The sequence below is a fragment of the Pieris rapae genome, chromosome 16 (genome assembly GCF_905147795.1).
Source record: "Pieris rapae chromosome 16, ilPieRapa1.1, whole genome shotgun sequence".
Lineage (NCBI taxonomy): Eukaryota > Metazoa > Arthropoda > Insecta > Lepidoptera > Pieridae > Pieris > Pieris rapae.
Genome location: NC_059524.1, coordinates 9366985 through 9391151, shown reverse-complemented (window position 1 = coordinate 9391151; position 24167 = coordinate 9366985). Strand labels below are relative to the sequence as shown.

General features: G+C 32.4%; 1 protein-coding gene across 1 annotated transcript in view; it reads right to left on the bottom strand.

Moving 5' to 3' along the window:
* LOC111000072 overlaps positions 1 to 24167 on the bottom strand; it is a 166660-nt gene that overhangs the window by 47383 nt on the left and 95110 nt on the right. Inside the window, exon 2 of the mRNA XM_022269414.2 lies at positions 12209 to 12245. The gene's annotated coding sequence lies outside the window, so the exon portion shown is untranslated. The remainder of the gene's footprint in view (positions 1 to 12208; positions 12246 to 24167) is intronic.

The window sequence follows — 24167 nt, the reverse complement described above, 5'->3', positions numbered from 1 at the left end:
AAATTCAATTACAGCGAAACTTTGAATCCCACTGGGCCGCTGGTTTTACTAAACCTCTTATTTATAAGAGAATTTTATGGACTCCGTTGCCAGACAATATAATAGCTCTTTGTTTTTATTATTAAAATCATTTTCAACGGGTTGTTTTTATTACACAAATCCATTGTAATGAAAGTAATTTATTTCGTAGTGAACATTTTCATTACGTATATACGAGTTTCTAATGGATTTTATTATGAACTGATTCGTTCTCATTTAGGAAAAACAGAATTTTCAGATTTCTATACAGAAAGTATTGAGTTGTTTGGTTGTGTTCCGTTCAAAGGTGCAATTACGCGAAATAAATCTAAGGATTTTTCCTTGCATGCTGGCATTAAGAAGTTATGTACTACGGGCCTGGTGGTTATTGACTACCTGATGCTTAAAAATAAACTTTAAAACAAAATATGGTTTTGGGAAAATTGTTGATTAATCATAATTTGTGTACAGCAGTTTATATTGTTAGCAGCAGTTATGTATTAACCATTAATTTTTTAAAGTATTTGTGGTACTGATAGAAAAAAAAACTCTGGGCTGGGTAATCTCTTTTGAGAGGTCCTGGGAAAGGAATTCCCATATTAATTGCACATTTATTTATTTTCAGCATAGCATACATTTACATTTAAAGAGCGGCAACGCATTCGCGAGCGCTCTGGCATTAAGTGTCCATGGGCGGCGGTAACAAAACATCTGCGCGGTTGTATAAAACTTTAAAAAGCCAAATATTTATTATACTTTACATAGGTACTAAGGTATTACATTACCGTCAAATAAATATAATGTGGATTTGAAAAATACATGTTCGTGCGCATAAACAAAAGAGCATATAAAGACCTATATAAAGACCAGTAATCTTATATTTCTAATTAAACATTTTTTATATTCGTATAACTGTATGGATGTAGGAAACATTTTGCGGGCACGCACAGGCGTGACAGTTTAACTTATAACTAAACAAATAAAGAATATTATCTTGCTTCACATCGATCGTTTGCAGTATTTAAAAGTAAATAAATTAGCAGGAGAACAAAAGATGAAAATTTATCGACATTGATGAACGCGAACACCACTAGCACATCGATCATGCATTAGCTCGACACCCGGATGTTGATTGAACACCAATCAAAGGCCTGCTAATCGCATCCGGTACAATGTTTGTTTTGTAAATTATTCCATATTAATAGCTCACCACACGAACTCTGTTTCAACGCAATCAGAACCTTATACGTTTGTTGAATATAATTTCTGTTTATAGCCTTATGTAGTTGCGGGTTATTTCGTTAATACAACAATGACGTGTATAATCGTCGCCCATGAGCACAAGCAATACTTTTTTATTAACGCGATAATCACGTGATTAAATAAATAAAGTGCGACGTTTTGAATACTTTACAAATGAAAGAGGCCCCAAGCATGGCCCTTGTTGAACAACAGTCAGAATAGTGTATTTTAAATAATTATAAATTATTTTCGCGTTTCTATATTGGCTATACGTGTGTGACCGTTTTATACAGAAAATTTGATTATCTTTAGATCGAACAAGAAAATTAATATTCCATATAAGTAAAGAGCCAAAAAAGAAATATTGACATTCGACTTTTAGGGTAATTACTTGTATACAGATATCCAGATCTTTTGATAGTACTACTTTCATTTAGAGCTGGTAAATTGGGAAAATTCTAGATGAAATGTCAAAGGAAATAGGTTTGACAGGTATCTCCTGTAGATACCTTGTATCGTAGTTTGAAGCTTACTCGTTCATTATATAGAATACAGACATCTATATTATGTCCACATTTAACACTTTTTTTACTTTTCTATAATAAGGGTTGTCTGAAAGAGATCGCTTAGTACCTACTGCATCATTATAACTTTCTTTTTAATTATTGTTCATATTAATTAAAAGTGTGAATATTTATTCAAATAATTGATATTAGTACAAAATAAATAAATTGCTCGCTCTTTTTACAATTAAATCGATAGGATCTTAATTTCATTTTTCCATATTTATTGTTTTTATTTGCGTGTAAATTCTTCTTAAGTACTTATACCTCTACATAGAAAAACAAAAATTTACGTGACAATGCAACAAATTTATAATCTCCATCCACAGTCTGCGACATTTATTCGAATAATACTTAACATAATAATTAATTTCATTAAAATAAATTAAGCAATTCAATGTGCTATAAATAACTTGAGTTTTCTTGTTTCATTCAAATAAGCTATCAAAAGTGCCCCAAGTCAGCTTAAGTAAAGCGGACTATTACTGACCAGTGGAAGGCGAGATAATGTAGTTACGGTCAGTAAGCGAGCTTGCGGACTACTCTATGGCTCGACAGAACGACACGAATATTGTTATAGACTTAGCCTGTCTTTGTATAAGTACCGATTCTAATAGAAGTTATAGGGTTAATGTTTTTATTCTTTATTTTATAAAATAATATATCACAGTAAGTTAGAAAACCGCTGTGTTTTGTATTAATGTAACCAGCAATCTTGTTTAGGAGCGCGACAAATGCATATAAAATATTTTTTTAAATTTAGAGTTTATGTTTGTTAGAGTTAGACTATCTAATATCTGTTTGGGTAGACTATTTATTAGTTTTTTTTTATAATTAATCAAACTGAATGTACAACTTTAAAAAAAAACGATTGATTATTTATTTAGAAGGTTAAGCGATTATTTTCTTCTTTTTTAGGAAAAGGGATACTCTTCTATACTAATATTATAAAGAGGAAAGGTTTGATTTTTTGTTTGTTTGTTTGTATGAATTGAATAGGCTCCGAAACTACTTGGCAGATTTGAAAAATTCTTTCACTGTTGGAAAGCTACATCATTCCTGAGTGACATAGGCTATATTTCATTTTCAAAAAAATAGGCATCCTTACTAAAATTACGATAACATTAACATTTGTTTATTATTTGATACAATTCTAACAGATGGCGCTGAGTTAAAGGTAGTAGTTTGGCAAGACGACGTTTGCCAGGTCAGCTAGTCTTTAATAAAATCCCAGAGGCTCTTTTGTCTCTGCCTTTTAATAAATTTAAGAAATGTTTTAAAAAAAGCTGTTTAAAAAGGCTCACTATAAAATAAGCGATTATCTTGTTAGCGATTATTAGACTAGTGCTGGGCAGGCTACTTCCAATTAATTTGCTATATTTGTTTTAAAATATGTGTTGTTTTTTTTAAAAGAGTACGTCTTTTTACACCGGCTTTTACTCTCGTCTGTCTGTCTTCTTTGCTGATGAGTAGGGATGCCTACAGGTTCAAATTTAATGACGTGGAATAAGTGATACCTGTCTATCTTATGTTCTTTAATAAACGTATTTTGTTTCTTTTATTTATATATTTTTTTAAATTAAATGATATTCTTAGTTAGTAACGAATAAAATCTATTTTCGGTAAGCGATAAATTACTTCGACAGATAACTTCACCTAACCGTAAAATAAACTATCAATGCAAACAGTTATATTCACTTTAGATATAAACTGATTGAGTCGATCTTTCAGAACGCAGAATAGTTTTAACAGTATTACATTATAGCGATTCTATTTAGTTTGACATAAATATGATAATTATGTTATGACCATCTATTTTTATTCATTGAATTTTTTTCAAAGTAATGTCACGTGATTAGCACATAAACGCAGCTAGAATGTTATGTTTTTATTGCCTCCTATTACATTGACAAAAATATTCCTTTTAGATGAAATTTATATGAACTTTATTTAACTACATAATGCGTTATAATCAAACCAATTCAATGTATTAAATAGCTTCTTACTATTGTTAGTGTCGTTTTTTCTACAAACGTAGAATAAACATCTGGAAAGATTTTTATCTTACGCGTGTACCTAAATAAGTAGACACACGTTTTTTGTTATTAAAATACATTCCGACTGTTTAAACTGTACTGTTGTCGGCACAGCAGCATGGCTAATGCAATGACCGAGCCAATGAACTGTTCATATAAATAAATGCAGTGAATTCTAAGTATACAATGCACGACTAGGGAATAAAGAATTAATTTTCGTTTCCACCTCGAAGATTTATTATTTAAAAACTAATCAACGAACACCATATTTAATTTATAATTCTAGGATCCTGCAGAGATTTCGAAATACATATTTTTTCTTATTTCGTACCCTTAGAAACTTATAAGTTTAAGCGTACTTACAGACGAAAAGCGATTTTGTTTTATATTTTTTTTGTATATAACAAAGGTGGTAGGGAAACGACTCCGTCCGTTTTTAAAGGGCTAGCAAATACGTTGGTGGCCTTTGAAGAATTGGTACGCTACTTTCTTGAAGAACCCTCAGTCGAATTGGTTCGGAAATACTTCAGTGGGCAGCTAGTTCCACATCGTGGTGGTGCGCGCAAAAACTGCCTTAAAACAGTTGTGAAACGGCGGACATCGAGGTGATACGGATGGTAGATTTTGTGTTATGTTCTGACCTCCAATGATGAAACAATCCGATGATGTAAAATGCCTATTCCAACTCCAAAAATACATTGAACATAGCTTTCCAATTTGAAAACTAGTTAGTGAACAAACATACATTCACACAATTCAACAATACCGCATCAAACTATTACCATTATTTGAAGTCAGTTAAAAAGGATTAAGATGCTTATTATATACTAGTTAAAGGTATTTTTTCGCGGTATATATTAAGGGTAAAGTTGTTAACAACGGAAAACCTAATTTTGTAATAAAACGGTTACTCTTCACTTAGCACACACGTCATGCATGACGTCATACATTCCCTTTATTAATTATCACACACATGACGACAATTTCTTTTTATAGCGTTTCCGCTTCTTACGTAAGTTGTGTAAATTCCTATCCAAATAAAATTTGTTCCCAAATAAAGAGAAATACAGAACTACTTTACTTTACTTAGAAACGACTTTTTTTTATTTCATTGCAAGTGCTACTTTCGACGGGGGTAGATACTATTTTCGGCTGTGCACTAATTTTACACGGACACCTAAGAAAACAAGATATATCTACGCACAGAATTCAAGGTTCTAGTGCAAAAACTGAGTCATACCATACCATAGACGCAGAAAAGTGATACTTAAAATACCGGTAACGCACTATCGAGCCTTTTAGCAATGTGAGTGTCCATGGGCGGCGGTATCACTTGATATCACGTTTTGCCCGCCCGCCTTCTATTATATAAAAATATACTAAAAACACATTTTTTATAGAATAGGACAAACGAGCCTATAGGACGCCCAAACCATCGGCAACGGATGGATGCGTTGCCGACCTCTTTCTATAAACAATTGGAGGTCGTTTTTCCCAGGGATTATCCCCATCGGGACTCGATTCCACAGTACGCTAGTTCGTAGTGGAAAGTGTCTTGCATAGCGGACAGTGAAATACTTCCAGCCATCAATATTTAAATATCAATTTAAATAATAATTTATCTTTCTAAAGGAGGGCAATAATTAATGTTTTCGTCAAACAAGAATGTGAAAATTCAAAGCAACGAAAAGCATCCATATTTCTATAGAAAGGTTTTGAAAATCGTATTTTGCAGCGAAATAAGAGCAACCCCGTTGTAATTCGTTTTTGTTTAATGACTATCAAACGTATTTACCGCTTTTTAAAGAGCATTGAATTGAAGAGCATAAATTTCATGTATTTATTATCCCAGAAAAGCAGTAAGTAATCTCAAAATAATGACAGGTATAATTACGGGCCAATGTCTTTTCAATAAACATTTATTTGTCCCAAGCACGGCAGCAGTCCCTTTTTAAAGAGGCTGTTTCAACGCAGTGGAATCTGTCACCCATGAAGTCCTGGAATGTGGACTTCCTGATGGACAGATATCTTCGCAGCAGCAAGGTCGCTCGGTGAACCCAGCCAAGTGCCTAGGAAACTTGTGGGATTCCGGAAAGAGCTTGGCTACCTATATATCATTAAATATTTTTATTTACATAACTGTTGAATGCTGTTTCGCAATCGTGGTCTGTCAAAGACTGGTGATATGTTGTTTTTTTTTATTGATAAAAAAGCTTGCCAACGCTTGGCACACTGTTACATCGCTAAAAATAGAAAATCACTAAATACAATTATAAATGTGACAAACACTTATAGGCAAACATGACATTATTTGACAAAACAAAAAAAAACACTAGTAAAAAAAATAAACTTAAGAAACTAAACAAAAATTAAACAAAAACGACGAATGTTGTTGACGAATGAGAAAAATCAAATCAATAAAAACAAACTTTTAATAAGGTAACACTGTACTCTTGCGGACATCAGTAAAACACAATAAAATTTATTAGCAGCAATGACTACAATAAAATAGTACATTTAATTGTATAAAACAAACGGGATTCGAATGTAATGAGAGTTTCATTAAATAGTTGTATTAAATATTCAAAATTAAACTTAAAGCGTACAATGTTTTTATTATTGTGTAATTTTTATTATACAATAAAATCTCGAATTAAAATTAATTTCAGTGAGATCAGTTTCATCATTATTTTCGGGTAATAAAAGCACACTATTTGTTTTTATACGCGTCATGAAAAGATGACAGTTTTTGTTATAAATTCTTTAGAATTTGGGCGTTGAAGTTGATTAATTAGCAGTTTCTGAATTTTTAATTTACATTGAGAAAAATTTAGTATTTTCCTTTCATTAATTTTGAATTATTTTTAATAAAAGTGTCATCAAAATCCATTTATTATATTTCTTGTCAAATTTAGTTCTTGTTTGAGAGGAAAATAGAAATCGTATGAAAAACGAATGCCAGACTAACGGTTATTTCGTTACACAGCAAGCATTCTTGGACAGTACGTACGGGGAATCCAGCTTCACCCGTACGCGTAAAGTCGTCATTACACATGCGCACACGTCGTTTCTCTCGTATTATTTCTTGAAAAAATGGTGTGGGACAAAGAATAAGAAGTTTGGAAAAAACAATAATTAAATAGAATCAAAGATCTCAACACATCCACTTTCTCTGACTGCTTGGGAGTGGCAAATATGGAGCTAAGAGCATGTTACGCCGATTTTAGATCCTAGCGTTACATGCTCGATGCGAATGTTACATTACACCTCGTATCATTGGTCAGAACCCAGCTTCAAAGCGTCTATGAGGACTCTCATCTGCGTATTCTGTAAAAACGTGTATGGGAGGCCTTGCCCTGTTTAAATTATGATCCAAATGAGTTAATTACTTCTGTTAAAACGCGATGTTATGAAAAAAGTATTAAATGTGTAGTACCCGCGTCAAACATGTGTGTAGTGAGCTTAATCGTCAATTTCTTATCTTGTGACCCACTTGTGACACCTTATCTCCCCAATACTTTTACTTTCAGTAATAGGCAATTAGTATTATTGGAATTTTGTATCATGGAAGTATACTTACATTTTAAGTATAACATTTATTTAACGGAGATGATAGTACTTAGAATGTAATATTAATTTGTTTTTTTTACAACTACATAAAATATTACTTATCTATACGAGTTTGTCTCTTTTTATTAACGAACTAAAAAAATTAACTAAAACGAACTAAATATGTAGTAGTATTATTTATCTCTCTCTTTTCTTTTGATTGGTCTTGTCAAGACAATTAAATGTATTTTTATAGAGCGTATTACTGTTTAATTTTTATCAAATACACGCTGAACACTACTTTTTTAAGTAGGATTAATAGACTAAATGTAGACTCCTTAGTTTTTATGAACATGGAGATTAGAGAACATAGCAGTCCCAAGACGGTCTCATGATGGATACTGGAGAAACCAACTACACTAATAAAACTATAATAAAATAAACTAATTATGTCGTAGAATCGAAGCGATTTAAATTTGCCATTTATCAATATCGTCGCCCGAAGTTTTTATTTAATTTTTAAAACAGGAGCCGAGTACACAGCAACTAAACTCAGCGATTGATTCAACTCACTACTGTCAAATTAACATTAAAGAAAGACAAAGTAACATTAACATTTAACAACCTGTAAGATATCTTGCGAGGTGTCATTCTGATAAATGTCATCATGTGTTATTATACATAATCTCTGACATATATGATAAATTATGACGTAGTTAAAAATCTTCACTATACTATATTATTATAAAGAATAACGTATAATCGAAAGTGATAACGATTTAACGGCTAATGGGTAAGCGGAAGTTACGCTTGAAGCGTCGATTCGCAGCGTGATTTCCGGCAATTGCCAAAATTTTACGCGGAATACGAAATTCGATGTATTAAACGTATTCGACAGTGTATCAGTTCACGTAAATTGGTATTTAAACTTGATACTCACAGTCGTCTTTAACTCAAATGGGAGATTAATAATATGTACGTCAATCAATCAAAACAATAAACGAACACTTTATTGACTATTATTGTTCACTATTTACATATTTTTATTATTTTATGCAATAAAAGGCACACGGGCCTTCTTCACTTGATGTGAAGTGATACCGCCTTCCATGAACTCACGTTTCCAGAAGGCTTGCGAGTACGTTGCTGGCTTTTTAAGAATTAGTACGATCTTTTCTTGAAGGACCCTAAGTTGAATTGGTTCAGAAATACTTCAGTGGGTTGCACATTGTGCGACAAAAACTGCCTTTAGATTTCTTTGGCTGCTCAGTTGGGCACGATGGGCGGTGAGGTGATACATTATATGTATAAATTTGGTTTTGATCTATTAGTTCTGTCAAAGTAACTTTATATGTTATCTATAGATTTTGCGTTCATAAATTTAGGCGATTTAAATGGCTGGCAGAGAGTTCCTTGCCAATTCTTCTCTCTCTCTAACGCTTTAGAAGCATTTTATTTGTTTAATCAGGCTCATTCTCGTATTTGCTCTTGTATAAACATCAAAACCTGGCTTGTCCATCAATGGATTCAGAAAATGTCGGTCCAAAAATAAAATCCTTTTTGGATCGTGTGTTCGATTATCACATGTAACAGCCACTTACGCTTATCGTAAGTGTGAATACAAGTGTATTCAACAGCGTGTCGAGTGCCTTTTTTGTACAAACCATTGACTTTTATAACATATGTAGGTATATGTATAGACTGACGAATAAAACAAACACAAAGTTTCTTTTCTTTCCTTTAATAAAGTGGTGAACTTTGCATTAAGAAAGTTGTAGTATACCTATGTACATCACAGATTATATTAAATAAAGAAGTTTTCTTAAATCAATGATAATGTTTAATAGTCACTTGATTGTTGGTTTTCGGGATTGTGACATGCCAAAGGACTGTTTAAACATATATTGTTTTTTTTATTAACTTAAGTATATATAAAATAAAGTACTGAAATTGGGTGATCAAATAAAAGACGTTCCATTCTTTTTAAATAAATTGTAATCCTAATAAAATTTAATAATACTTTGTATATATTGGCTGATGACATTGAGTTACCCAACTTAGGTATACCCATACCAATTTTTAACAAGATTTTGCAAACTCTAGCAACGTATCTGAATGCAGAGTATATAGGGTTCTATACCGTTGATTAGACTTAAACTTAATAACTTTGTGAGCAGTGTCGGCTTCAAGCACGACTTTCTGAGACGAATTTCATATATATTCACAGCGGTATACCTACGGTAAAGAAAATTAGGGACAGAAGGCAGATGGCGGATCACATGCCTATTAAGAACCTTAAAATTACACAGATACTTCTGTATGGCTTTCTAGCCATGACCTAGGGATGTAGCAATGTCGTTTTTTTAAATTCAACAACAAGATTCAAACTACTGAGCGTTTTTACCACCACTATGTGGAACCAGCTGCCCACTGAAGTATTTCCGAATTAATTCAACTAAGGGTTCTTCAGCAAAAGAGCGTAACTATTCTCCAACAAATTCGACATAATAGAAAATTTTACTAAACATATGTGCAAGCATAATCTTTTTGATAATTCGAGTTCGAGTTATAAAATGTAAAATTTATGACGTCTTAATTCACAATTAGATTACAAATTTTTCAATTTCTGTTGTTATATTAAAATTACTGTAGTTTTATTCTGTCAAAACCAATCACAAACTTTTATTAATGGACGATTACGAGGAATAAATCCGGAATTCAGTGGCACGAAACATTTTTTCAATACACATTAGTTTGCATACAAAAAGGAAACAAACAAAAGGATGGAATTGTTTTAAAAACCGCCAAAAACAGAAAAATGTTTATCAAAATATTACGACACAGCCCGCTCTATTTCGAAATTATTCAAAAATATGGACGCGTAAAATTTAAATTTTAGCTCAGTACGCCTCAATGGAAAACTGAATGTTTCATATGCATATTGTTTGCGTTAGATGCAAGGATAGATAGGCATAGACAAGAGCTAGAGCTAAGCCAACATATTTAAATTAAACGTGTTTAGCGAGAGACATCTCTAGCTGACCACACCAACTGTATCCACACCTCAATATCTTCTTCTTATTAATTTTAATCCGTGGTTTAATTACTAAATGCAATAAAATAAATAGAGATTGTATAAGTAAGATTATCTACGATTACCTTATTTTAATAGTCGTGATATTTAAGTACATATAGGATAGGACACTCTCACGTAGGTAGGTACATATGTACCCACACATTCACACTATCACACAAAACCCCCAACATAGGTATTACTAAGTTTAATTGTATTAAATAGTTTTTTTCTCTGTGTGATATTTGAACCATTTTCTTCATATTATGTATTCCATACTGGCTATATGTTTAGTATAATTGTTTTTTATTCTTACCTATAGGATTACGTAATAAATTATTGAAAGGTAAAGTTCTGTTAAACGTTCAATCATTTTCCTACATTTTATATTATACCAAATATTTTTTGTATTAAAATCTGTACCGTTTTTTTATTTGATGAAAAGAAATACCTTTGTAATTTACCAATAAAGGAATAAACACCCCATCCATGAATCAATATGTTAATGGATTAATGGATACAACATTTATTTTTGAAAGTATGTAACAAAAAAGTTATTTGAAATAAACACTTCGGTAGACAAACGTAAATCCATTCTTTACTACGGCTTCTGTTTGTCTGCAATCAACATATTTATATTACACTACAAATATACGGGGCTATGATTAACTAAACTGTTACCCAAATCGAAATTTTGTATGAACACAAAACCCACAAGGCGAGTGAGGATTAATTATATTAGTCTTCTATTTATTCCAATTTTTGTCTATTATAGGTATTTTATGGATGCCTATGCACCGCACAAAAATTACTTTATTGTGATCTTCACAGATATTTTTTTAAAAATATTATTCCACTTAAACACATTTTAATTTCTATATCATTATTTTTAGATATCTGTGAGCCATTTTTAACAAAAGGCCTCCTCCAAATCCTGCCATTCCTGTCTGCACTGAGCCACTCTGCCATGTACCATGTTTCCTTAATCTGTACAGACGAAAACTACAGTGTGGATACACCATATTTTTTGTTTATTCAACCTTGGGCACTTAGAATTTACATTAGTACTTTCTGGCTCCATTTTCTTGTACCTCTTCGTAAACAATTAAAGTTCGTCCACTATCTCATACATACAACAACTCAACTCATACATAATGACAGAATTGTTTCTCTTAACCATTGATTTCTGTTTGACAGGAAATAACCTTTCCTACGGTCATAGACTTAATTCTAAATTAGTACTTTATTTTCCAAGGCATTTTAAAGCACGTAGAAATACAAAATAATGCTTTGAGGGCAATTCCATTTCAATAAACCCGTTAATCCATTGGAAATCTTGAAACAAATTATAATAAATGATAAATTAACTTAGGTGAAAACACGGGTAGTAGATATACACGGGGGCTGTCTGCGGTGAGATTCAGAGGAGATCCAATTAAGAGTTATGGCAAAGGAAAATAGGAAGACGATCCCTTTTTCCGTCCACTGACCGATCGGTTGATCCCTTTCGTTTTGCAAGTATTCGTATATGGCAACACCAAAAGATCATATCATTTATAGGTAGCACATTCTACATTTAAGTTCTTCAGTAAAAACGAATGATTCTAAATTTATTTCATGGTCGTAGAATTGAATAGATTCTAACAGTTAATTAATTTGATTTTTTACTACCTATGTAACAACATAAAAATAAGCTGGTTTAGTTACTTAATAAAAATACCATTTACCTTAAGAAATCCAAGTGTAGTCAATTGCGATTTTCATCTGAAATAACAGAAAACTTAATTAATATTTTTGTACAAAGAATATAAAAGACAACGCCTTATCTAGAATGTTATTCCTAAAATTAGATTTTTAGGACTCCCAATTCCAAGTACAGCTTTCAGAGCAAGTATACTTTTGATATAAATTTTTCGTCAAAAAAAAGGTTAGTCGACATCACAGGAGAACAACACATCACAAAGAATTAGTCTAGCTATTCAAAGGGGGAACGCTGCCAGTATCTTCGGAACCTTGCCTAGAGGGACCCCTTTTAATTATTATTAAAAGATTATATTATCTAATTATTCAATTTTAAGGTTTGTTACTAGGTATTTTAGAATTACTATATGTACAAGTTGTTTAAATTAATAAAATTAATTTTTCGTCTATAAATATTGCGGTCTAAATCAACTGAAGCTACTATTAAAGTTTTGAAACCTAGATTCGTACTTACGATTTTTAAATATTTACAATTTCAATAAATGTTATTTTAACCTTGTAGCATAATGACAGACGGACACGCATTCATTAAAAATAGCGTGACGATTAGCCACGTGCAAGTTCCCAGGGAGCAGGTTCGATTTCCTACAACTTTCAAATTGACATTCTGTGAAGACTTTAAAAATTCACATTATATATTTGTTCACTGATATCTCCGTACTTTAAGTATGTGGTCTACACGAAGTAAACAAGGTCTTTAATATTTAACAACGTTATTACAACTACGTGGCTTGGTGAACAAAGCAATAATCAAAGCAATAAATCAGTGTCAAACCCGCAGAAATAATAATAGTTTAGTAGGAATATAATCTTAAAGAACTGATCATTTTTATTTCATAAAAATATTTGAATCTATATTGGAAATTGAAAATCTCTACAGTAGGTCCAAATAATTTCCCTAGTCGATGTGAAACTGGATTATACGACTATTAACTTAGAAATGTACTTCTTTATTACACAAGTAAGACTTTTTCAAAATGTCCTTAATATTTAATTAAGTAGTGATATTTTATTACAAAGAACAATGAACGTAAATTGCTTCTCCGGTAATATACAATTATAATAAAACAAGTATCAAGTTATTAGCAGAAAACAAGTCAGTTCCTTTGTTCTGAAAGTTGAGCTCTACCTATGCGGCCCCGAAGCCTTCGCGGTTGTAAGTCGTCATCTAGGATACTTACTGGGTGTTGCGTTTCTTTAGTGCGCTACAAAGCAGCAATGCTTTACTATATAAACCTATATATATTACGTATAATATATTAAATATACATATTATTATATTTAATATATTGTTTCTTTACTGAGATATCATAGAAGATTACGATCTAGCCATACTTAAGACTAATAAGTTTAAGTCTAACCAAAGTTACTAAAAAATGATATTTAACAAAAGAAAAATAATTTAGTGGTGCCTCAGATTTTCGAATCTGTTTTATGATCATGAGTAGATGATCAGCCTCCTGTGCCTGACACGCCGTCAATGTTTTCGGTCTAAGGCAAGTCGGTTCCCACACGATGTTTTTCATCACCGTTCGAGTCAATGTTAAATGCAAAAAGTCAATTGGTGCACACCCACGGATCGTGTGGCCGTAGCTACAGCCAACACTGCTAATTTTTCTCTGTTTATAACTTGACTACACTAACCGGAACTCACACTAATTCACTGATTAAAAGGGTTTTGTCCTTTTCTATCTTCTTTAATCACATTTAAGTAAAATGTTGTAAACAAATCTTTATTAAGAATAAACAGAATTTAAGCCTATTCATTAAACCATATATTTTAAGATAAAATTTGGGACTACGAAATAACTTCACCGTATTATTTTAATATTCTTACGGAGCTATGTAAATTAAATGCATACATCCTTGACATTCTTGAACGAGATAATTATTAGATATATGAGAAAGGTTACCTTATCTACAAGTGTATATACATTCGCATTGACTACCTCCATTGAGGCCGTAATGTAAATGACATCACCACAATAATAAAGACTGCTGAAGCCCAAGAAAGGCTCCATCAATAAAAATACCATGGGCCTAGTCAGAAGATTGCAAAGGACAAAATTACAATTAGTCAGTTAGTTAGTGTGAGTACGCTAGTATTAGGTGCTAGTAGACAGTGGTAAGTGGAAAAATGGTACACATATTTTTTTTAGAATGGAATCTCACTGTTGGCCTTAAGGGCCTTTACGGCTCAGCACGGGCTGTTCGGCGAGCTTAGCTCAGCCTGAATGGAGGTACACAAGAACAAATCTTTCCCCTAATAAAGACTGTAAATGGTGTTGATAGCGGGTCCATTCTTATGTTAAAATCCTTTTAAGAAGTTCGGTTAAACTTAAATAACTTTTCAGTCTTAAGTTAGGCTATATCGTCACGTTAACAATGAAAAACATGAGACATTTATAAAAAAAGGTAAGATAGGTATGATGAAACCTATTACCACAAGTGACTGAAGAACTGGCGCAAGCATCAGATTACTTGTAGCAAATTAACTGTAGCAAAACATTGTCTTTAGAAATTTAGATTTAATGTCATAGAATTATAGATTTTAAATTTCACATTTTTTTTTAGTCTTTACACTTTCTTATGATATATTTATGTCAATGGAATTCAAGTGTTCCGTAACGTACGTAAATAAAAAAATATATAAATTGCAGTAAATCAAGAAAAGAGCGTACCAATTCTTAAAAGGCCGGCAACGCACTCGCGAGCCCTCTGGCATTGAGAGTGTCCATGGGCGGCGGTATCACTTAACATCAGGTGAGCCTCCTGCCCATTTGCCCCCTATTCTATAAAAAAAAGCCTCCTGCCCGTTTGCCCCTGTTCTATAAAAAGAAAAAAAAATCTGCTGACGTAATACTAATGTAATTAATTGAGTAATACTCGGTATATTATGTTAGCCATAAATAATATTTACTGTATGTGTTATATTTACGTCAACAGTGTTTGTATAAAGGTAAGAATTTTATAAGAGACAATTCTGAAGCCTCTGAGCGCCATCGAATGTTTTTGTAGATAAAAGCTTATGCCTGTGTAAATAATAAATATAGCATTTACGAAGTTGACCTTTCTCGACACAGATACTAAAATATCGGCACCTTTCTCTACAATATATGTCACCGAAGACTTAAAGGGAAATAGATGTGCTAAAATATTTTTATTTTAATTATTGAGAGAGATTAGCTTATTTATACACTAAGTATAATCTTATTTTTACGCCATTAAACAAATCTTTACAGATAATTACGTGCTTACTTAATAATTAAACTGAAACTGAAATAAAATCATTTTAATCTTATAAATAAAAAATAAACAAACTAAAATTAGTTGAGGTACACGTAGTGTAGTACAAATTAAACACTTCTAAAAACGTATAATACACTCTTTATTATGTCAGAGCTCTCCTTGCCGACACCACACTTGCGGCAGTTAATCAGCAACAGTTAAATTTTAAACTTACCCTAACGATAAACTAATCCCTCTTTAATTGGTGTTGACTTTAGGTATATACCATATTTTTTAGCATCCTACCTTAGACACAAACACATATCTTATTTATTAACTCAGAACAGTTAACTTACATCACTTAAGAAAACGCAGAATATGTAGCATACACAAGGCAACCATTAATTAAATAATACGACTTATTCAAGCTTATATCAATCAGAAACGGTAGTGACGGTAGTGTGTTCTATTCCCGGCTTCACACTTACTGGCTTCTTAGGATTCATCCTAAGATGAAATCAGGTGTGTAGTCTTGCTGTAAGGGTCGAAATTAAGCGATAAAAATTACTCTTGTATTAGTCTAGGTTCTGGATCTTACTCTAATAAAAAGGATGTCATGATTCAGGACCAGAAGGCTTCCAGCATAATTGCCTTTAATGTTATCAGATGCTGTGGGTAAGATATGTAGGGTATGCCATATAGCAATGTCTTGTTGAGTATTACGCTTACACCTTATTTTTTGTGCAAGTTCTGGCCCTAGGTTTGTGTATCTGTTTCATGATCATTAGTAGTATTAATATTAAGTCAATCTAATAGGCCAGTAAGTGGTCCTGTGCCTAATAGACACCACAACTTCTGGGATCTAAGTCAAGCCTGTTTCCTCACGACGTTTTCCTTCACCGTTTGAGAGACTGCATACATAAAACATGCATAGGCACTCTCAGATAGTCGCACGTTGAAGCCACTAGGCCAACAATGTTTCAAAAATTAATGGATGATATCCTGTCTATATGCTAAAATACACGCCATGTAAATTTAATAAGAGCATGATCTTATATGAAAGGTGAAGACAGCTCTGGCATCAAAATTCGCAAAGCTGATTTAAGAGAATCTTGCATAATACATAAATTGCAGTTCAGAATGTAGCACAATGAATGCATAATATTATTTGCATCGTTATTTACGTCATTTCTGAATTTACACTTGACAATAAAAGAAATTGTTACACAATTTTATTATTTTTAAATAATAAGCATACATATTACGTTTCAATATATTCTTATAACTAGCGACCAGCCCCGGCTTCGCACGGGTGCAATGCTGATACTAAATACACTACAGAAAATCTGTGAACGTTGTATATAAATATGTGGGTTATCCATAAGAGATAGACATATACCATCACGGACTTTTCTGTAGACCTTTTCAATGTGTACAATACTTAGTACATTATTTTGATAAAACTCGTAGGGTTCAGCCTGCGTTTGCAATGTAAGCGGAAAAAATTTAATTATTTACGACATCACATTAGAAACCTCAAAAATAACAGTACTTTTCCATTATTTAATGGATGTTATTATACATATAAACCTTCCTCTTGAATCACTCTATTTATTAAAAAAACCGCATCAAAATCCGTTGCGTAGTTTCAAAGATTTAAGCATACAAAGCGACATAGGGACAGAGAAAGCGACTTTGTTTTATACTATGTAGTGATGAAGAACACAATTGTCAGTGGTAAGGAGAAAATTAGTATAGTAACAATAAGAGGGCGTAATTAATAAATATAATTGGCAATGATATAATCATATTCAAAATGCGTCTAACATAATCCGAGCGAATCACAAAGCTAATGAATGTCAAATGTGACGAGCGGTCTATTTAATTATTATACATTACCATCATCAAATTTTATGAAAATACAAATATATATTTCGAACAAACATGTTTCGTAATTAAATTGCATTGTTTTAAGATTGCAAAGGGCCGATGGAATTTAGTCCGGGATGGTACTTTTTTTTATAGGACAGGGGGCAAACGGGCAGGACTTTATGGACACACCAGAAACGTACATACACTTCACAGTATATATACTTCACAGAAGAATAAAATAAATTACCGACATACAAGAAGAATGTTATGTACATTCTTCCTGTGTGTCGGTAATTTAGTTGGAATTTGGTAATTTAAATGAAATTCTAAAAGGCAGAAATTAAAGTAAATGGGTTGTCGAGTGGTTGGTTTCGAGAGGTCAATTCTATTAATCTAAAATAACGCCCAAAGTTCTGGTATTAGCATAATATATCATCAAAGTAAGTTGAGGCACGGCCTGCGAGGATTACTCACGTTCAAGCGATAAAACAATATTATACCAGGCATTGAAACACCAAGGTAACATTGTGTTAGGTAAACGCCCAAAATTAATAATGTATCCTTTATCTAATATTCTAGACAATTTTGAATATGTAAAGATCGATCACCAATCTGCCAATTTAACAAATCTGCTATCGGATTGTTTATTCGATGAAAGATTTCAAGCAATCTTTAGCGTGAAACAATATTAAGATAATAGGACGTTTCGCTTCATTAAATTATTAACATAAATGCATTTGCAACGAATATTTCATTTTACTTAAAGAGCCGGCAACGCACTCGCGACCCCTCTGGCTCTCAAAACGTCCAGGGGCGGCGTTATCACTTAACATCAGGGGGCAACCCTGTTCTATAAAAAAGTCAAGATATTATGACTTACAGCTTCCAGGACAGGGTATTATTATTTTAAATCCAGTTAAGCTTTTAATTAATAAAAAAGGTTCCACAAGGTTCGTTTGCGTCGTTGGCTTATGTGTGGTGCCAAGCTTATACTTGTGTCTTGATTACTTTAACAGCTTACGGGACGGGGATTTTCTTTATTAAATATAATACCCTTTAAATTAGATTAAGATAGATAATAATAAAGTAAATGTATTAATAAAGATAGTTATTATTTAAAAAAGTAAATTTTCAGAAAAAGAAAGTTCTAAAAATGCAATTTGGAATGGAACTTGGCAACTATATCATATTAATTCAGTACCAATAACCGCAGGTATATTGTACGCTTTGGAGCCAATTCAAAAACCAATTTCATTCATGATTTTATATACATCTCATTTCTAGGATAGCTTAAATCATATGACAAGTGTTGCTCAGCATACATCGGTGTTTATGTATGTAAGCGGATGTAGACGAATCCAGCCAATCAGCAATGTAATTTGTGGTAGGCGATTAACGCCCCCGAGTTGCATTAGGGGAATGATGACGTTACGGCGAAGATTAAGGCTGATTGCGCTCTTCATACATAATGTGTGAAATATAATTTGTGTCTTTGAGTATTTTTTCTTTAGTAAGTATCTTTTTATGTAAAATCATCAAGACACAAAGAAAGACTTAAAGTTCTGAACAATTGTTTTTTTACGGTTATTACTTGTTTTCCGAAAACCATGATTAATTTCTAAATTAATTGAATAAATATTAAAAGCCAACAATTTATATCCGTTGAAGTAAACGACTTTTGCTCATCAAACGACAGTGGCCGACTTATTTGTTGGCATAAACTATTATTTTGAGGGTACTCCAAAATGTTGATCCAATTTTGGATAATAACACAAAGTGGTTAATTAATTAGTGAAAATGTAAGTATTTTTATTATTTATAACAACGCCAAATAATGTCAATTTACATTTCGTGACAAATATAAGTATTTCCATAAAATACTAAAATTACGGTCAATTCATAGTTTTTCATTGTGATGAACAACTTTTCAGAGTAATTTAAATAATTGCTATACACAATGCGGTATCAAATTGGGCCATGAATTATGATTGTGTGAGACTTTAAATATAATTATGCTTACTTCAACACATACTATTATAACATAGTGACGCTGCAGTCCAAACCATATAAGACAAAAACAAGAAAAATCGCGTTATCTGAACATGGTTAGGCGCATGCCTTAATTGGCAAATTTTACTTTATATGGCGCGTAGATCTGTGGTGTTATATGGCGAAAAATATGCAAGTCTAAGCCAACTTTCAGTAAATGACTTTAGAATTCTCACTTTTTTTAGCTATAATCTAGGCATGTAAGTTCAGAGAGAATGTTTTTACCCTTCTAATGTTAAAACAATAAAAACAATTGATTTTTTGCAGAAAAATTGCATATTTTTGATCTCGATAATTAGTTAGGCAGACTTCAGAGATTTAGACTGATAATAAGCATGATGATTGAAGCACCTAACAAATATTTTGTAAAAACTTGGCGACTTGAATCGGTTTATTGCTATTACTTCTCGTCCGTTCTACGCCATTGATTTAAGAACTGACAATAATTTTTAATGACACGAATAAATTACTTTTATTTTGATTTGAATTAAGTCATAAAGCACGAAAACATATATATAGTTCGCTATATACGTAGCAGCGAAACGAATAACATAGTTATCACTATCGTCGTCTAATAATTTTTTTTGGATTGAATTTGGATTTTATTTTAAAATACGTCAGTGCGTTACGATAGTAACTGAACTGAACGATCAGTGACAAAAGTGATCTCTTACACTATAAACAACCAAAAATATTATGTAACCATAACACCTCGTTTCCCTGTTAATATGTGCTTTAAGGTAATACATTGTCTATGACAATCTGTGACTATAATTGCATAAGGAAGTTTCAAGACATAGAAACCCAGGAGGTAAACAAAGTTTATAGTAGATATCTGTTTAGAAGTTGACCGGTCAGGAAGTTTTGCCTAAGTAATATCGAGGAGTTGCAATCGACGACTGTGGTCAGTTGTGAACCTGATAACCCCGACTGAGAACTTGTCATTTGCTGTTATAAGCAACATTGTACCTTTATTGCAACATACGATAGTCTAGCTGGTGTTTTGAGGGCACAGAAATAAAATCGATGCGCATAAATTATCGTTAATAGAAGCACCAAATATATAGCAAGAAATGCATTAATTTAAGATAAAACGGGCTCAGTTGATGTTAAGTGACACCGCCGCACATAGCAAGAAGGCTCGCAAAGGCGTTCTCGGTCTTTTAATAATTACTACGCTCTTGAAGGACCCTAAGTCGAATTGGTTCGGAAATACTTTAGTGGGCAGCTGTTGCAAACTTTAATGTTTCATCTTTACATAAATATAGTAGCGGTCTATACGCATTACTTCAAACAAAGGATAAAACAGGCTTATTTTGTATTCAAAACATGTCCTAGACTATTCAAAATCCATGACAATTGTGAAACAGCCAATAGCCGGCAGCGGTATTTCCGAATCGATAAAACTTTGTCAGACAAAACTTTTCAAACATGAACAGTACTTACTATAAATATCCGTTCAAATTAATTAAATTATTAAAGAATTTGAGTTGCTCAAATTGTTTAAAATACCCCTAGGCAAATGAATTTGAAAAAAAGATTATGTTATCACTAACATTTACCTTAACTTATCTGTTTATTTATAAAACCTTACCAGCGCTCGGCACACCGATACATTGGTACAAGAAAATACAAATTCGATATTTAGTGTCACAGGTACTTAAAGGCAAACATAACATACACGACTAAGACATTTTTTTTGAAGTGAAACTTTTTTAGGCGCAAGAGGGAACATTTTTTACGAAACGTCACGGAGATGTGCATCGATTAAGACCGATTGAGAGAGAGAGAGTGAGAACGGGAGATCGAGAAAAAATACACGCTATTGGTTGATGTATTCGTTTAGTTACATATTATATCTTTAGATAGTAATTCTGTCGCATAACGTCTTGTGCAGTAAACGCTGATTGTTATTTATTAATATGATCATTAGCACGTATACACCGTGAATATAGATATACTAACATAGAGTCTTCATATACTGGTACATAATCATATATTTTACCTTAGTAATAATTCAATTTACAAAGAAGTTTCACTTCTAACGTGTACTTTGTACGGACGCACTTTTCTTGCTACTGACGAGCGTTGGTATGTAATGCTACTTTATGGACAAACAAAAAACACTGTGGCGTCCGCAGAGCGGGTGGGAAATAATAGACGGGTCAAATATAGTCTTCCAACTCCCTTCGGAGTTCAAGTCCACAGGCGCTAATTGAAGATTAAAGTTGACGCCTTGTAGAGAGTACCAGTGACCCGAGCTGATGCCTTCCTCGCTCAAGAATATCGTAGCACAGCGAGGAGTTGTTGCCTGCGTTAAGCACACACACACACACACACAGTCGGTAGTAAGTACACATCCACGGGGACCTGTTGAAATTTGTTTATATTTTCTTTTTATTAATTTTTAATTATTTTTATTTATGTAGGTTAAGAAAATTATAAATACTGTATTATTTGATCGTTACCTCTTATATTGTTATGTATAAATGTATTTTTATTGCTTGCCTAGGTTTATTGAGTGACACAAATCAATAATTTATTAAACCTTTCGCCTGGCACTAATTCCTTGCGAACGGATCTCAATACAGAAATGCAAATTGCGGCCAATACAAAAAGCAATGCTTTAAAACTGTCATATTTCAGATGCAATATCGGAAAGTATTGGATCAGTTTTACTACACCGCTGGCGAAATGAGAAATAAAAACAAACATAACCTTACACTTTTACAAGCTTTAAGCTTTTTCAAAAGTCAATGTTTAATATTAAAAAAGAAATTGTATAATGGTTGACCGATACTACTTCCAAGAATTCATTTACATTATGATAGACACTTAATATTCAATAAAGATTTATTTAGCTCAAGTATGCTGGTCCAATGTTATAAAAATATATAACTGCAGAGTTTTTACATTGAAAATTAAATGAGTTAATTTTATAAATGTCGGATAAACTTGATCCTTACAAAAAAGCGATGGCCTAGTGGCTTCAGCTTGTCTCTCATCCCTGAGGTCCTAGGCTCGATCCCCGGCTGTATACCAATGGACATTCAATGTGCGCACTTTGAATGTCCATTGGTATACGCGAAACCGAGTTGTCTTAGACCCAAAAAGTCGTCGGTATGTGTCACAGTAAACGATTTTTTATTTAAAAAAAAGTTGACGATTTTGTATATAAAAGTGATTATATTCACATGACTTTGGCCATTAGACGTGACTTTCCTTGACATTTGCAACATCCGGATACCGGTTTTATTCCCAAACGTGAAAACAAGGTAAACAATAAATAATGCATAGAATAAATATTATATTTAAATCTCACCGCTTAAGCAAGTTCAGAGGCATTTGAGTGTAATAACTCTGTGTCTAGCCGAATGTACAGAGCAATAAACCGTAGAGGTTGATTTACTGCCGCGAACGTTGGCTAATGTGTTGGCTCTGGACATGGATTACTCTATTTCGTTCGCCAAACAGTTATAACCGCAATTTATATATAGCTCTCATTAAAATCTAACTCTGAGGTCCTGTAAATTTCTTCTACGTACGCTATTAATAGTTGCTTGCAGATATTTTCAATGAATTCGAATGAGTTTATTGCTAGTTCTTATAATCCGTTCTACGCCCTTGATTACTTAAAGTAAATGTAAAAATAGGCATTGAAATTTTACCTATATGAATAAATGATTTTTGATTATTTTTTTTAATCCTCTTGCAATTTGTCTGACACACAAGAGCATAACATTGTGTCAGATTTTTATCTAAAATACAAAACTATTACGGATAAATTTTACGCAAAGAATTATATCAAAATACTGTTTATAAGTTGTATTTTCAGTTTCAGCGACAGGAAACTAAATAAAAAACCTAAAAAAAATTCAAGATAAACAATTGTTTGTTGGGAAACTTTCCTTTAAAATATTTTTTCAAAGGAATCTCAAATAGCTAATAATCTTTTCTTTAAGATTGCGAATTATCTTTTTGAAAGGCGATGCACGTGACATGCTGAACAATGTCTTGGCTATTTCTTTATAAAAATTCCTCTGAACATTAAAGGTACTGGCTTTCATATCAATATAAAGAATGCAACAAATATTTCTCATTTCATACAAACAGTTTTTATCGGCCAGTAGACTATTCTGAAGATCGGGCAATACAAATACAAACATCCAATTAGAATTAAATGAATACCACAGTAATTTAAATAACATTCTTTGAATTTAAATTAAAAACCTTAAAACATATACAAACTAAAAGCGTGTCATATTTTAGATCCTCCCTAGACCTTTTCTACCCGAGAAAATATTAATGGCAGATAACAAAATCACAATATAATCACATATCAGCAGCACTCAGTGCTCAAAAGATATGCCATAAAATACAAAGTAAATAACTTATAACAATTATTCCCGGAGAATCATAACATAACATGTGTTACTTACGAAACAAACAAAATAATAATAAAAAATAAAAAAAGTGTAATGTGTGGGTGCTGTGGTTAATAACTGGCCCTGGCTGATTAAACAGCGCTGGTCATTCTGCTAGAGACTACAACAATTGCGCCTCAAACGCAAAATAATAATAATAGAAAGAATAATAATAGTAAAAAATAACATTGTAATTAGTAATCTTGGAAAATTTGTGTGCATATAGTAAATTAAAAAATCAGAATAATTGATACTAAAAAAATAGATAAATAAATATCACATAATTTTTCTGCATGTAGTATTCAGAACCTATGCGAATCTGTGTTTTAATCCAATTAGTAAAGTTCTGAAT